The sequence below is a fragment of the Mauremys reevesii genome, linkage group 8, assembly GCF_016161935.1.
Source record: "Mauremys reevesii isolate NIE-2019 linkage group 8, ASM1616193v1, whole genome shotgun sequence".
In the NCBI taxonomy this organism is placed as follows: domain Eukaryota; kingdom Metazoa; phylum Chordata; order Testudines; family Geoemydidae; genus Mauremys; species Mauremys reevesii.
The window spans coordinates 44126341-44139484 of NC_052630.1; the positions used below are offsets into that span (position 1 = coordinate 44126341).

At 44.1% G+C, this 13144-nt stretch overlaps 1 long non-coding RNA gene across 1 annotated transcript in view; it reads right to left on the reverse strand.

The window, feature by feature from the left end:
* Positions 1 to 3040: 3040 nt before the first annotated feature.
* Positions 3041 to 13144, reverse strand: part of LOC120369693 — a 40852-nt gene continuing 30748 nt past the window's right edge. Inside the window, exon 2 of the long non-coding RNA XR_005583342.1 lies at positions 3041 to 3267. This is a non-coding gene — a long non-coding RNA (uncharacterized LOC120369693). The remainder of the gene's footprint in view (positions 3268 to 13144) is intronic.

Genomic DNA, 13144 nt, shown 5'->3' on the forward strand with positions numbered 1-13144 from the left:
ATTGAGTGATCCACCTCCTGTCGCCCATTCCCAGCTTCTGGCAAACAGAGGCTAAGGACATCATCCCTGCCCAGCCTGGCTAATAGCCATTGATGGATCTATCCTCCATGAATTTATCTATTTCTTTATTGAACCCTGTTATAGTCTTGGCCTTCACAACATTCTCTGGCAAGGAGTGCATTGTGTGAAGAAATACATCCTTTTGTATATTTTAAACCTGCTGCCTATTAATTTCACTTGGTGACGCCTAGTTCTTGTGTTATCAGAAGGAGTAAATAACACTTCCTTATTTACTTTCTCCACACCAGTCATGATTTTATAGATCTCAATCATATTCTCCCTTAGTCATTTCTTTTCCAAGCTGAAAAGTCCCAGTTTTATTAATCTCTCCTCATACAGAAGCTGTTCCATATGCCTACCAGCTGCTTAAAATAAAAGGTACAAGAAAGCCCATGGTAGCAGTTACACAATAATTTTTCCATGTGGGAAATTACTTCCTATGAGTTAAAGGCTGGTATTTCCCCTCCAACAGGAGAGTTTAGATCCCTTCCAAGCCTCTATAATTAATTATGACTTGTAACCTCTGAATATTCTTATTAGCCATATAAAGGGCCAATCCTTTTAATAACCCTGCTAAACTCCCAGCTTTAATGATATTATGTGGCAATGAGTTCCACAGACTAATGGTGCTTTGTGTGAAATGGTCTTTGCTTTGGTCAGTTTTGAATTTGCCACCTCTCCAGTGCTGCTTCATAGACCCACATTATGAGACAAGGTGAATTGAAGCTTCTGATCTGCATTCGCTACACCACTCGCTATTATGTGTAGAATTATCACCTGCTCTCTTATTCATCTCCTCTCCAAAGTAACCAGTTCCTTTCTTTTCATCCTCTTTCCATGGGTGTTTCACCATGCCTCTGATGATGCCATTTGCCTGTGTCTGAATCCCCCATTTCTGTCAGATCTTTTTTTGCGGTAGGACAACTGGAAGTGAATGCAGTATTCCTGATGAGGCAGTGCCATTGAGTTTTGTAATGGCATTATAATATTTTTGGTGTATTCTTGCTGTCACCCCATAATCTGCTATCAAACTTTCTAATGATCCTGTCCCCTAACCTGTCTTTATCACTCAGCTACAACCCATCCCTGGAGTGCCCTCTTTACTGCATGAGGAATTAATTGTCAGTTTCCTTTATCCCAGTCAGAAGGTGTGTGTGGTGTGTTTTGAAAATTGTGTTAAAATTGTGATCTATCTCTTTAAATTCTCAGGAGCTTCCTGGTCCTGCTTGCTGGCAGGGAGCTCTGTAGGGAAGTGTGCAATCAGAATCAGTAGGCTGGAGTGAGGCAGGATGAGTTATGTCTCGCTGCTTTAGGGAGCAGCCTGCTTTATCTCCCTCTGTTTTGGGGTTCTTGTGTCTTATCATTCTCAGTTCTAAGAAATATAGTCGTGTAACGCTTCAGCCTTCTAACAGGAGAATTTATATTGCTATCTAACTTCTTTGTGTGCATGCCGTGGCCAGAACAGTGGGTGCCATCCAAGGGGGTGGGGGAGGACCCTCCATTCTACCTAGATGCCCTTCCATCATGTGACTGACTTCCTCAGCTGATGGATTGGGGTAGTCAGTTCTAGGGTGAGCCGGCTCAATAATTACCCTATATGCTGTTCTGTTTCTCTTAATATCCAATTCAGCAACTCTGGCCTCAGGATGCCACGCAGAGGCCCTGGAGGCCCTGAGCTGCTTTCACCAGCTGCAGACAGATGCCTCTTGGCCACAAGGTAAGTAGTCGTCCATTCTGCACCTGTAATAACTGGGATAGCCCCCCCCCACCTCATCTGCTGATGGCTCTTTACCTCCACCATTACACTGGAGCTTATGCCCTGTGACTGTGGACTAAGACCAAGGCTAACCTTTCTTTCAGTAGATGATGGGGGCTTTTAGTGGTCTAATTTAGATGTCTGATTCCCATACCCGCCAAACTCCCCCATGCTCACTCGTTCACGTGGCTCTCTCAGCTGGAGGATGAGATCCTTCACAGGCTAGGTCTGTATTCATCCCTAACCAGAATAAAGCACACTTGTTCCATTGCAACTAGTCAGCTGGGCTCACAGATGTCAAAGAGCCAGAGTTCAAAGGGTTGAGGGTTATGTAACATTCAAACAGACTAATTCAGAACTTGCCCATGGCTCTCGGAGTCCAAAGGCAGCATCTGGAGGAGCAGAGTGAGATGGGATTGATTACAAAAACCACACATAGTTCATTTAACTTTCAAGAGGATCAGCCAGCATCTCTAGTTTGAACTGCCTCTGGCAGCTGATGGTTCTCAACCCATCCCTTGGGCTTGGGAGCTTGGGAAGTAGCAGGCCAGGGTATGGAATAATTCATTCATAGATTTCAAGGCTGATGTGATCAACTAGTCTGACCTCCTGTATAACACAGGCCAGAGAACTGCCCCAAAATAATTCCTAGAGCAGATCTTTAAGAAAAACAGCCAATCTTGATTTTAAAATGGTTAGTGATGGAGAATCCACCCATTTAGCACAGGGCTAGCGGTGGGGAGCAGCTGTGTTTAAAAAAAACAGCTGGAAGCTTGAGAGTTCCCTTTGCAGTCACTGAGCTGTAACAGCCCTGATGGAATGTGGCAAGCATTTGTGATTTTTTTAATGTCTTCAGTTAAAAGCATCACAAGAGCTTTTTGTTTATGGTGACTCAGAAACCTGAGAACTCAAGATAAATCCATTCTCACAAGCTGATAATTAAACACACTGAAGAATAACACTCATGCAAAATTCCATGCCGAGGCCATTATTAAAAAAAAAACCCCACACTACACACACACAAAAAGGAAGAGGAAGAGAATACTTAATGGGTAATGAATGAATGAAAGCTCTTAACCAGATAACATACCAGTGAGGTCGTGGAGCACCAAGACTATACATACTTTATAAGAAAATCATGATGATTTCCTGTTTTGGGGAGATCGTCATGATTCCTATGACATGGAAACATCTGCAGAAAAAAAAACAGCTGCATTCTCAATCCACAGAAAGAGTTAGTGACATTTGTACTTGAAATCCAGTCACATGAGATCAGCAAGCAGTTTACGTCGACATTCCATTCAAGGTCACCTGGTTGAGCAAGTGTCCTCACGGCTTACAGTCTGTTCTGGTCTATTCCAGTTCTTATACTCTCCAGAGCTCAGCGGAGCAGGGCTGGCCACCACGGGCTTCTTCTCAGAGCTTCAGGTGACTTTTTAGCCATTGAGCACCTTGACAATAAGGATAGAGACTCTGTGACGTTATTGATATAAATGGGGACCATATAGAACATGGGTTGCAACCAAGGTCCTGTAGTGGCACCAAATCCTAAGTAAAGGGGGTCATATAAGGTGTCTAAGACCAGGTTCTGGGTTGCTGGTTATGATTATGCTGTCTGTATGTCTGTGTATCATTTTGTAGTTGAAGTTATAAGTATTGGCTCTGTAATGTCTAGATTCTGTATTATGCTCTGCCTCTGGGAAGTGTCCCAGACAAGCTGATGTCAGCCCTGCCTAGCTGGCTTGATGGCCCATTAAAGGCCATCAGCTACACAATTGACCCATGGAGAGAAGGCAGACACGCCTTGTGACTCAGCAAAGTATGCAGGGACTGGCCCATGTGACTCCAGGCTCCATTTTGCTGTAAATTTCCACAGTGAAGACAAAGGGATTCTTACACCTGGAAAAGTCTATATAAGGCTAATGCCTCATCTCCATCTGGTCTTCAATCCTGCTTCTGACCTCTGGAGGAACTTTGCTACAAACTGAAGCTCTACACCGGGGACTGAGGACCCATCCCAGCGGGGGATGTTCCAGAGACTTAATCTGAACCTGCAGTTTACTCCAGCACTGCTGCAAGCCTGAACTAAGAACTTTGCCATTACTGTATGTAATTGATTCCATTTAACCAATTCTACCTCTCTTCTCTACCTTTTTCCCTTTGTAAATAAACCTTTAGATTTTAGATTCTAAAGGATTGGCAACAGCGTATTTGTGGGTAAGATCTGATGTGCATATTGACCTGGGTCTGGGGCTTGGTCCTTTGGGATTGAGAGAACCTTTTTCTTTTATTGGGGTGTTGGTTTTCATAACCATTCATCCCCAGGACGAGTGCACTGGTGGTGATACTGGGAGACTGGAGTGTCTAAGGAAATTGCTTGTGTGACTTGTGGTTAGCCAGTGGGGTGAGACCAAAGTCCTTTTGTCTGGCTGGTTTGGTTTGCCTTAGAGGTGGAAAAACCCCAGCCTAGGGCTGTAACTGCCCTGTTTGAGCAATTGGTCCTGATTTGGCACTCTCAGTTGGGTCCCGCCAGAATCGCTCCGTCACAGTGGCGTAGTCGGCAGGATCCACAGAACCAGGTCAATTAAGCTTTGGGTCAGAACCCCACGCTATCCAAATTTTAACTTTGGGATTGAGAGTTTGGTTGGTTAAAGATCAGTGACCATGAGACAGAAAGCATCAGGAAAAGCAAGGAAACTGCAAGCCTTGAGAGACAGCCTGCAGTTTGATTATGAGCAAGAACTGGCAAAAATTCGAATGGAGAAAGAGGCTGATGAGAGAAAGAAAGAAGTTGCTAAGAGGGAAGAAAAAGCTCGTAAGAGGCGTCTGGAGTTACTGGCTGCTGAGGAGAAAACTCGACAGATGCAACAGGAGACAGCTAGACTCCAACTTCAAGTCAAAAAAGCAATGGAAGAACAGCAGAGACTGTATCCTCTTGAAAGTCCAGTTTGTAACAATGTTGGTATGTTGTATAACTCTGAGCAGTTGTCTGGGGGTAACCAAATGTACCCCAACAATGCCACCTTTTATGTCAATGCTGTTACTGTGTGTTCAGTAGGGGGTGGCCCCATAAATTGTGCCAGTGCTATGGATGGGAATGGTATTGGAAAATTCATAGAGTGTGTAAAAGTCAATGGTAAAAGCTGTTTAGGGCAAATTATGGCTTCTAACATCACTCTTGTTAAAGCAGATCTGGTCAAAGAGGAAGATTATTTACCAAATCAGAGTGTGAATGTTGTGATCCTCTGTGAGTTTACTGTCCGTGTGCCTTTAGCTAGAATCCACCTTGAGTGGAATGGGGCTCAGCATGAAGTGATAGCTGGCGTCAGGAAGTTATTGCCTAAAGATCTTTTAATTGGGGAGAATGTTACAGCTTTGTTCAGTCCAGGTAGCCAGTCACAGGAGAGGAATGATCTTAAACCTGTGTCTATTGTGGGCAATGATTTGCCTGAGGAGGGTTGCTCCAAAGGTTTGTCTGTGCAAAAAAGCAGTATTTCTGGGAATGAAGTTTCTGAATGTCTGTCTGATGTCTCAGAAGGAAATCTGGAGTTAGATCAAGAGCAGAAAGATCTCATTGGGGAGGAAAATGTTTCTCAGGTTAAATCCCTAACTGAGGAAGGAGAGGGTAAATTTGTAATGGGTAATGAATTGGTGGCTAGTGCAGCTTGTAGAAGTAAACCTGAGATGGGTAACTGTGATTTGCTAAAAGTAGCTCAGTGTAGTGAAAAGAGCAGCAGCTTATCTGTTGGGAGAGGCAATGTGCCTGGTAGGGAAAGTTTGAAGGAGCCTAGGCAGCCTTGTGAGCTGGTGGCTTTGTCTAATCAGCAGTTTGGGAAGGGAGGGATAGTGGAAAATAAGTGTCCATATCCCTTACCTGTTTCCTGTGTGGAGAAATGTGACAGTGGAGGGAATGTGCCTGTCTCTGTCAGGAGTATTGACTTGCCTATGAAGGAAGCTACCCCAGTCTCCAAGCAGTTGTCTGTGAACAGCCCTGTGTGCTGGGACAAGGGAAGTGTAATCCCAAGCTGTGTGTCTGGTGAAGGAGAATGTGTCTCCGGCTCTTCTGTGTCTGTGGAGCAGACAGAAGGTGCTTGTCAGCCTGTGATGGTTGAGGGTGATTCAGTTGTCTCGGAGTTGGTTGTAAATACAGCTAAAGCCCAGGAAGGGAATAGTCCTGAGTTTGTGTCTGCTGGGGAGAATGGCACTGTAACTAGGTTGCATCCAGTTAGTGTCATAGCAAGGTCCCAAAGACCAGACAGTTCTGGTGCTTGTAGTTTGCCAGTTGCTAATGTGTGGTTGGAAAAGGGTGCAGCAACTCTGTCTGATCAGGGTAATACCCTAGCCAGGGCACAAGGAGAGCATGAAGGTGATTTAAGTGTGTTACCTACTGACAGTTTAACAACTTGTAGCAAGAAGGAAAAGATTCCTAAACTTGTTCATGGCCAAGGGAAGGAGACTGCTTCTAACCTGTTGTCTAGAAAGTCTGTAGGTGTGCCTAAAAGGGGATTGTGTAGAAATCCGCCTGATGGGCCTCAGGTTATTCTGAATGTAGGTGAGACCCAGAAAGCATCTGTGGTTGCTCAGGGAAGTGTTCCTTTAGAGCGAGCTCTAGGTGAAGAGGGGAAGGGCAGAATTTCTGTGAGGGGTGAATTGCTGCTTAGAAAAGCTCCTAGGGAAAGGAATCCTCATGGTAGCCTGTGCAAGCAGTTTACTGCAGCTAAAGAGTTAAAAGCTAGTGTCTGTGTTAATGCAAATTACTTGGCTGGCAGGGAGAAGAAAGAATCGCTAATAGCTGTTAGCACAGAGGGCCCACCCCATCAGCCAGTGAATTCGGTTAAGCAAGAGAAATCAGGGTTTAATCCAAAAGGAAAGAGAAGACTCAATTTTGCAAAGGGAAGCCACAGGTTAACCCTAAAATGCCCAATCTCCAATGGTATCGAGCCAAGGGTGTGGCATGACAAATATGATTGTAAATGGACACTTGCAATGAATTTGTTGTTATTACTAATGCTAAATTTTGTAACTAATGTGTTGCTATTGCCAAGAACTGTAACAATGTACAATGTGCCTAATCTTTTGGAAAATCCCTTAAACATGTTGAAAGGAATACATGAAAACACACTTTATGTTAAAGGGCCTTGCTATACTGATGTTTCACAGTTAATGCATGTAAACAGTGTTGGAACTTTTCACAGGGGAAAATACATTCCAGACCTGATGTGCTGTATGAAAGGGGAAACTAAGGCACACTACCATATTGCTTTCATGGCTAAATGCCAAGAGTCCTGTACTATGAACAACATCAATATCTACATTGGTTTAATGTTAATTGGGTTCAAAACATTGGCCAAAGCTGGTATGGATAAAGTAGCTGTTTTCTTTAGCTCTTGGCAAGATCACATGAAACATACAGGAACCATGCTGCAAAAGCTAACCAAGTTATACCTTAAGTTTGTAAAGAGATCCATTCATGTTATTGAACATGACTTTGATAAACCATTTCGGTTATACACTGGTACGGCCTCTAGCCCAACACTAGCTGTAGTGAGACAGACCCAAGGAAAGGGGGCTCTTGGGATGCAGTCAGCGATGTTTTGTCATCCCTTCCTGCATCAATTTTGCGTTGGGGGTGTGACGTTATTGATATAAATGGGGACCATATAGAACATGGGTTGCAACCAAGGTCCTGTAGTGGCACCAAATCCTAAGTAAAGGGGGTCATATAAGGTGTCTAAGACCAGGTTCTGGGTTGCTGGTTATGATTATGCTGTCTGTATGTCTGTGTATCATTTTGTAGTTGAAGTTATAAGTATTGGCTCTGTAATGTCTAGATTCTGTATTATGCTCTGCCTCTGGGAAGTGTCCCAGACAAGCTGATGTCAGCCCTGCCTAGCTGGCTTGATGGCCCATTAAAGGCCATCAGCTACACAATTGACCCATGGAGAGAAGGCAGACACGCCTTGTGACTCAGCAAAGTATGCAGGGACTGGCCCATGTGACTCCAGGCTCCATTTTGCTGTAAATTTCCACAGTGAAGACAAAGGGATTCTTACACCTGGAAAAGTCTATATAAGGCTAATGCCTCATCTCCATCTGGTCTTCAATCCTGCTTCTGACCTCTGGAGGAACTTTGCTACAAACTGAAGCTCTACACCGGGGACTGAGGACCCATCCCAGCGGGGGATGTTCCAGAGACTTAATCTGAACCTGCAGTTTACTCCAGCACTGCTGCAAGCCTGAACTAAGAACTTTGCCATTACTGTATGTAATTGATTCCATTTAACCAATTCTACCTCTCTTCTCTACCTTTTTCCCTTTGTAAATAAACCTTTAGATTTTAGATTCTAAAGGATTGGCAACAGCGTATTTGTGGGTAAGATCTGATGTGCATATTGACCTGGGTCTGGGGCTTGGTCCTTTGGGATTGAGAGAACCTTTTTCTTTTATTGGGGTGTTGGTTTTCATAACCATTCATCCCCAGGACGAGTGCACTGGTGGTGATACTGGGAGACTGGAGTGTCTAAGGAAATTGCTTGTGTGACTTGTGGTTAGCCAGTGGGGTGAGACCAAAGTCCTTTTTGTCTGGCTGGTTTGGTTTGCCTTAGAGGTGGAAAAACCCCAGCCTAGGGCTGTAACTGCCCTGTTTGAGCAATTGGTCCTGATTTGGCACTCTCAGTTGGGTCCCGCCAGAATCGCTCCGTCACAGACCCTGGGCCAGATTTCACTGGGCAGCCCTGCATAAGGGTGGGGATTCAGGGTGAGTTGACTTTAGCGTTGGGGAGCAGTAGTGGGGGAAGGGGCCAGGGGTGCTGAAACAATTTGTATAATGGGCGTGCTGAGAGCCATTGAACCAAACTGTAAACCCTGGATATAATGGAAACCTCTTCAAGCCAGGGGATGCAGCAGCATCCCTCCTTCCAGCACCTTCAGTGGGGGGAACCAACCAGAAGAGATGGCAAAGATGCTATCAGTGCCTATGACTGAGTGGGTGTGACCACTGTTTGTGACACAGGTTCACAATGAAGGGCTCTTGTTAGGGTCTGTCTACGCAGCAAAGAAATACCTGCGGCTGGTCTGTGCCAGCTGACTCAGGTTCATGGGGCTCGGGCTGCGGAGCTGTTTCATTGCTGTGTAGACCTCCAGGCTCAGGCCAGAGCTCTGGGACACTCCCACCTCATAGGGTCCTACAGCCTGAGCTCATAAGTCTACACAGCAATGAAACTGGCCCACAGCCTGAGTTGGCTGGCACAGGCCAGCCACAGGCCAGCCACAGGTGGCTAGTTGCTGTGTATACAGACTCTGAGAGGCTCAGCTGAACCTGGATGCCCAGGTAGCAGAGGTAGACCTGAGTTCTCCTGTTTGTTTTGGTTGGGGCCCATGCTATAGATACCAGGCCTGGATTGTAGGAACACATGCCAGTGTAAAGTGAAGTGACATCCTGAGACCAGCCAGAAGCTGAAGCCTGCTTTGGTGTTCAGCTGAGCTTCACACAGAGAGCACGTCACACATGTTCTCTGTGCTTTGCACTGGCTGACGACTTTGAGGTCTTGGCCTTACCTCATAAACCCCCCAATGGATTAGGACCTGTTTATCTGAGAAGCACCCTCTCTCCCTGTACGATGCTATGCTGCATTGCAGCAATCGGTAGAGGGGCTAGCGCTGAAACCCTCACGAATAGGAAGGAGCTGCAGGCAGGGCAATGGACACATACTCGGCTCTCTAAAGGTCCTGGCAGTGCTGGGAAGACCTGCCTTTCCACGTCTTCTGGAGGAGCCAGAGGGGCAGGCAATTTAATGCCGAGTGCTTTATTTTTCTCTTGTATGTTTTATACTTTGCCCGTAGAGCTGTGGCTAAAGCATGCCCCTGAAATGAGCAGTGCCCACAAGACGTGCGCTTGCAAACAGGTCTTTGTGCACACCCACAGGCAGAGGGCTCGATTCTGAAATCCTGGGCCCAGCTGGGTTCAATGGGCCTGATTCACATTGACATTTACATCAGTTTAGCAGCGTAACGGGCTGTAGAGTGGGAGTAAATTCTATTTACATCAGGCCATTCTGCAGTGCCAAAGGGGCCTTAGTGCCAGTGGAATCAGGCCCGACAGGATGGTTTGTATAAGAACTCTTGGCAGGAGTGAGGGCTGCAGGATTGGGCCCACTATAAATGAGTAAGAGCTATGTGTGCACAGCACAGGCACTGATTTGAACGATGCACAAAAGCTGGCTCCTCTGGTGCAGCATGACTCCTCTGTGTTGTACCTCTAATGGATTCTAGCTATGCAGCCGGTATAGCTGATCCTGAAAGAATCAACCCAGCGCAAGGCGGGAATCCCTGGCCGGTGTAGATTCTGTTATTCCCCAATGGCCAGGATGTACCTACAATCGGTCATTGCAGCCCCTTATGGCTCGTGGCAGCCAGCGTGAGTTAGAGCTAACCTCAGGCTTTCAAAAGAAAATGAACAACTCCTTGGAACTGCTTTTGGCTGCGCTCTGGAAACAAAGTGAATTCAAGTCACCGGACAGTTCAAACCACGACACAGTGTGAATTGTATCACATGTAATACAGAGAAGAAAGAACAAAACCCCAGACCTTTTGAGTTAGTCATACCCAGTTCTCAATATGAGCTTATTTCCCTCTGCATTTTAGATATAAAAGGAAAAAGGGTTGAAAATATTCATATGCAGCTCTAACTAGCTATTTATATCTACACCCACGCAGGCAGAGAATATTCAAGGTGGCTTGCTCCAGCCATCAGACACAATCATCCCACAAACACCCATCACTCAACACCTGGCAAATGGTGCTTCTCTATTTGCATTATAAACATGGGACAATTGTACAGAAGCAGAGAAAGATCTCACATGCTAATTATATTAAAGTATTACATTACAAAGTTCATTTGACCTGCTCATTAAAAGAACTCTGGGCTATAGCCCTAGAAATATGTGTACTGAGATTGGGAACCCATTGGGGTAGGGTCTGACTTTTGTTCTGTGTTTGTACAATGCCTATCACAACAGGGTTCAGGTCCATGACTAGGGACATGAGGTGCTACAAGAAAATAATGATAATTTTTAAAATGGCACTTAAGTTAAAAATACATTTATAAAGCTTGATTGTCCACTTCCTTCTACCCCATGTCTAGTCATTTGCATTTGTGCAAAAAAAGAGTGTAAAGCAGCCTGAATTGGTGGTGCTTTTCACCTTTTTGTGCAAGTATAAATTACTACACAAGGGCCAAAGAAGCAGTGAATGAGGCACAATATCTAAGCAGTTCTTCCACTAGATATAAATTCACTAGTACGTTCTGTCCATAGGGAGAACAAAATTCTGGAGGTGTTGATTGCAATTCCATATAGAAGGTAAAGTGAGACTTATTGCAATAAAAACATTTTCCTTTCTAAAATTATGGCTCTGACTGATGTGACCCAGATTTAATTATTTGGAAAGCTTCAAGTGATTTAAATTAAGATATAAAGTTTAGAAATATTTTTAAATGACCCAATTTTAAAAAATGATCACTGGTTTTCTAACATTTCTTTGGGTCCCTCCGGTTTCTTAGTGTAGAAACAGAAACATATACAAGTTCATATTTAACACATGTATCAACAGTGATAATGACTCCAGTGCTTTGTGTTGGATTGAACAGTTACCCAATAAAGTGTTTGGTTAGATTTTTTTACCATAACTTCTAAAGATTATGCCAAGACATTTACCTACTGGATTTGGATTATTAAAGATGAACCAGACTATTGACATTATGCATTTTTTTCCTTTTGTAAGTACACATCCTAAAAGGTATTTAGGCACCCTTGATTTCACATTGGGAGTTAGGCACCTGAACAGCTTTGAGGCTCTGGGCCTGAGAGCCAGATCTGAAGCCCATTGAGGTCAATGGGAGTTTTACATGGGATTTGGATCAGGCCCTAAAAGAGTATGCGAATGAATGGGATACTGACAGAGAAGGCATTTTGGCTAACATGGAATGTGTTTAATCAGGACTGCACCTGATTTATGGGATCCTTTTGTTTCTGTCCTGGCCCTTTGGGACCTTCCTCATGGTTTTATACCCTCCTTCCCCGCAAGGCACCTCCACCTACCCCGTTTACTCAACCAGGCAAGCATACTCACCCACCCCCACTGAGAAACACACTGCACTCTGCAAACCTAGAGTCACGTGCATCTGCACTCAATTCAACACAGTAAAAGCTTTACAGCCAAGATAACGATACAAGGACTGCTAAAGCGTAAGAGAGATGGAGCATCCAGCTCTCTGTCAGAAGTAGGTCCAATCTGCCCAGGAGGGGGTGATATCGCAGGCACAGGTTGTTGTTTTTTGCTTCTTTAATGACTGCCCATATTCCCCAATTACTACCATGGCAAATTGGGAGCTCAGTTTCCCAACAGCCCTATCCAACCTATGTAATGGGAAGTCTATGGTTCATCTCCATTTCAGCTCTGTCTTAAATTATTTATGGCTGCAAATAGAGAGAATTTTCAGAGCATCCTGTCACTATGCAAACTAGGTTTCTACGAGGAAATTCCCCAGAAGTCTTCTTTCACTAGAGAAGGCCAAAATAAGTTTGATCTTCTTGTTGATTGGTGGCAAAAGAGGGATTTGAATATGGCTTTTTTCCATCTCTCCCAGAAGTAACTATTTAAACAAGAGTCAAACTGTTAAAAATTTTGGTTCAGGTCTAATTCAGGTTCATCAGTATTTCCTAACTCTCCAGTTTGGTGCCGGTTCAGACACTAACTTAGAAGGATGGTTTGGTAACCAGTTCAACCATTTGTAACCTGTTTGAATTGGTTCAGATACATTTCTTGCAGACTAATGTCACATACTCTTATGCTTGCATTGTAACTCCTACCAAAAGAATACAAATACAAATATTTCTTTCACTGGAGAAAAATTGTTTATTTACATGCACCAGTATAACATCCTCCAGAACTCTGTCAGTCATACTTGACAGCTATGATGATAAAAATGAATTTCAGCCCAGAAAAATCTCTTTTCTGTGCTGACATGCCTAGCAGGAACAGCAAACATGTTAGCCAACTGATATAGCTCAGGTCTTGTTATTTTTTGCTGCTCCCAATAGTGAAGAATATTTTCACTTTTATTGAAATGAGGCTCATCAAAAAAATAACATAGGAAGGGACTATGATGTTTTTTGACCTTGCTTCAGCCAAAATTTGTCTCTGGCTTCTTGGACTTCTCAAATGCTTTGAAGAGGAACTCAAGGTTGTTATCTGACTATCCAGACTGAAAAAATCAGTCAGTTCAACATTTGGAATATCAGATTTTAGTAATTCCCAATTAGTCCACAT